Source organism: Aulonocara stuartgranti, assembly GCF_965226115.1.
Source record: "Aulonocara stuartgranti genome assembly, chromosome: 3".
Taxonomy (NCBI): domain Eukaryota; kingdom Metazoa; phylum Chordata; class Actinopteri; order Cichliformes; family Cichlidae; genus Aulonocara; species Aulonocara stuartgranti.
The window spans coordinates 2,251,989-2,255,852 of record NC_138941.1 but is presented as its reverse complement, the minus strand read 5'-3'; the positions used below and the strand labels follow the sequence as shown (position 1 = coordinate 2,255,852).

General features: G+C 42.9%; 1 protein-coding gene across 1 annotated transcript in view; it reads right to left on the bottom strand.

Annotated features, from left to right (window-relative positions):
• The window catches only part of LOC309702293 (uncharacterized protein), a 202,675-nt gene extending 199,455 nt beyond the window's left edge, over positions 1–3,220 (bottom strand). Inside the window, exon 1 of the mRNA XM_082526904.1 lies at positions 3,106–3,220. The gene's annotated coding sequence lies outside the window, so the exon portion shown is untranslated. The remainder of the gene's footprint in view (positions 1–3,105) is intronic.
• Positions 3,221–3,864: the final 644 nt, after the last annotated feature.

Genomic DNA, 3,864 nt, shown 5'->3' with positions numbered 1-3,864 from the left:
AATAACTTCATCTGAATCAAGTCTGTCAAGTTTTAAACTCTCAGATTGTGAACATATCAGTAATTTTCAGTCTGTTTTCATGGACGTCCTTTCAGTGGTGATGTCAGGGATGATTTTGAAGAAGCTCATCAAACTGAACCATCAGCAGATCACTGCTCCAAAACCACAACATGATCCGAGTCTCCCTCCACCACCAGAACACCAGCTTTACTAACGTGGTAGATCAGTGTAGTACAGATCAATAACTGATGAGTCATTTGATCAAAATCACTGAGTGCTTCACGTCTGACCCTCTGATGCTTCTGTAGACATTTTGCATATTTAATGAATGTCTGACAGTTTTACATTCATTCTATGAACACAGTGGAAATGTTGTGTTATAGTCTCCATGTTGTTTCCAGCATCATAAATTCTTAAGTTCAGAAAATTAGATTCTTTCTTCACAGCTGAAAAACAACAACATTTATTCTCTATTGAAATCTGCATCGTCCACTCCAAAGGTCACAATCTGAAGGTAACATCTGGTTTTGTTCCCTGTGGTTAACTCTGAGCATCAGTATGGTGGGATTTATCCACTACATCCACACCACTGTGGTTCAGTGTTGTCCTGATGGAGTAACAGCAGCCAGTATGATCCAGGCTTTAGCTGCTGGGTCTCTGTGTGACCTCTCAGACTGTTTAACAGATCAGACACAAAGAGAATCAGAGCAGCTCTGTTCTTTAAAGACAAACATGAACCCACTCAGGTCACACTTTCCCCACAGATATGAGCATCACTGTCCTCAAACAGCAAATGACCAAGTCGAACATTTGGATCTTTTCTCTTTCATTGTTTTCTTTTTAATGAATCTTTGTAACAATCTGAGGATGTTTCAGGTCATATTTATCCAGGAAACACAAACATGTAAAGGAGTCATCACAGCTCTCTGACCTCGTTGCTCCAGGTTCACCACTGAAGTCTGGATTTTCGCCTTTGGACCAGTCACTCCTCACAGACGGACAGCTGGACCCTGCAGACTGTGACCTCTGACCTCTGCAGACACAAACATGATTGAAGCAGCTGTGATCACACAGACTGCAGATAATGCAGCTGTTTCCTGTCAGTAACATCCTCTTAGATTAGAGTTCAGCTTTTTACAGGAAAACTGGACAAAACTGATTTTTGTTACAAACTCATTTTCATTTCCTCTCAGCTCACAAACACAGTCAGACAATCAACCAGAGTCAACACTGATTATAATGTCAGTGCAGAATTATTTCTGTTACTCAGTGAGTTCAGCTCTCTGACCTCGTTGCTCCAGGTTCACCACTGAAGGCTGGATTATGATCTTTGGACCCGTCACTCCTCACAGACGGACAGCTGGACCCTGCAGACTCTGCTCTGTCCTCCTCTTCCTCCATCATCATCTTCAGTCAGTCTGAGAGGTAAACCACAAACACTCAGTGAGTTCACATTAACAGGAGGAACTGAGTTACAGTCGCTGACCTCTGACCTGTCATGTGACCATGAAACCAGGTCAATATGTCTGTAGGTTCAGTCATCCAGGTCATGTGATCTAAGGAGCTTGGAGAGAAAAGAGACGTCTTTAAGTTTCTGGAAGACGTTTCATCTGAGAAGCTTCTTCAGCTCTAAAACCAAACGGTGGAGAGTCCCAGATATTTAAACCTGAGAGGGAAAGAAAGCATGTCGCTGACCCACCACTGATGTTATTTCAAGGAGGAAACTGAGAGCCTTTGCACCAGGAGCACAAACATCAGCTCCAGCAATGATCCACTGATGTGTTTTTATTCCATGTATGAATGTTGTTATTGACAGAGATGACGTTTGTGTGTCAGTGATGCAGTGACTGTTGTTGTTACCTGTACAGGCTGGTTAGACTCTATGAAACAGATCATACAGATCTCTGCATGTTAGAAGAGACTATTAAAGGTCATGAATGAGACAAAGGCAGGGAGGCGTCCTTTACAGCTAAACAGCAGAGTGAGAGAACAGCCAGCACCTCTACATTTATCACATTATACAGCACATGTATGATACTGACAGGGATGAGAAGAATTTAGTGATTCTGATCCCATCATTGATATTACTTATTGATTCTCAGTAGCTCTGCTCTGACAGTCACCACCATCACTGAGCAGCATATCAAAGACATTTGTGCACATTAACTGCATGTTGTGGCTCAAATGTTTGTGCATGTTGGAGGCATTTCCTCTTTGTTGTGATCAGTGTTGGTCATTACTCAAAACAGTCATTATTACACATATTACACAGAACACTTTAATTAAAAGTAATGGAGTACGTTACTTCATTACTCCTCATAACATTACTTTGATGTTACTGTGTAAAATGAACAAATGAGCATGTAACAACATGAAGCTGAGGTACAGCCCCACACACCAACACAGATCCTGATGAGGTCACGTGATGTTTCTCTGAGTGTTTATGAACACAAATCAAAGATGAAACAGCACAAAGACACTTCAAAGTGATTCTACTGTAGAAACATGAACAGGTAGAAACCTGCAGCCTGACTGCTCATCACTTTGTTACCTGTTCAAGTTCAGCAGCAGCAGCTCACTTTATCACGGTGCTGGTCTGGGGTCAGTGTTTACTCAGCTTTACGTCACTCTGGGTTCTTGGCTAGCTTAGCGTTAGCTTAGTGTTAGCTTAGCGTTAGCATGCTGTGTGCTAGCTTAGCGTCAGAGCTCTGCAGGTGTCTCGTGTGTAAATATTAATCACAGTGACAGTAAAGGAGGTAAAGGGCTGTGACGTCATCACGTACGCTGCGTCCTCTGTGGGCTCTGAGTGAACTCAAAGTACAAACTACAAGTACACAAACACGAACGTAGCTCAGAGTGGCGGACACACTCGGCCTCGTTGGTCCAGCTGTGAGTCCGTTACCGTGAACTATGGAGCGGCAGATTTGTGCTGAACTAAGCTGCACACAGCTGATGTTAGCCAGGAAACATTACACACTGACTTTAATGGAGAGACCGGAAATACAAACACACACAGTTTGTTGTGTGAAGAAATCAAACACGAGCTGAACAAACAGTAAAGTTCCTAAAGACAAACTGTTAAAGGAGGAAACAAAGCAAACTTACAGTTTCTTCACACACCAACAACAAGCTCCACTCCACACCTGGACACTAAACACGGACACACAGGTGAGCTGCTTCCTGGAAGGAGGCGGGGCTCCACCTGAAACTCAGCACAGGTGGGAGGGGCTCAGCTCTGTGTGTGCTGATGTGTTAACTTTAAAAATATGCCGTCTGACTGCTCAGACTGAGTCAGAGTAAAGTTCACATGCTGACGTGTGGAGACATGAAACCTTGTTGTAGCTGCAGGTGTGAACACACTGATCCCAGATCAGCTCTGCTGTATTTGTAACATGAACATTTCTGCTGCAAAGCTTCAAATGTTCAGCATGTTTCTCTGTTTCCAGTCTATAGATCCAGTCACACTTTCTACCTTCACCTGTGCAGTAAAGACTGAGAGCAGAGCTGAAAGCAAGCGTCCAATCAGTGAGCAGCATCAACACCTGAGCTTCATTCAGACTCTGTTATTGAAGATGTTGTTGGTACAAAGTTCATCTGCTGCTCACATGAATCCATGAAAGATTTATTTCACTGATGTTTCTTCAAAGCTCATTTCAACCTGTTGAAGTCATGAATGAAAGTGCAGACTGAGAGTGGATCACATGATGTTTGAGGTGTGTCATGTGACATGTTCAGTATTGTCACACATGTCTAGATTGTCCCTGATATCATAGCTGCTCAAACACTGATGATTATATTTGAAGAATTATTCCTGATGGCAGCAAAGTTTGAATGGAGCTCTCTGTCTGTGCTGATTTGTCGCCC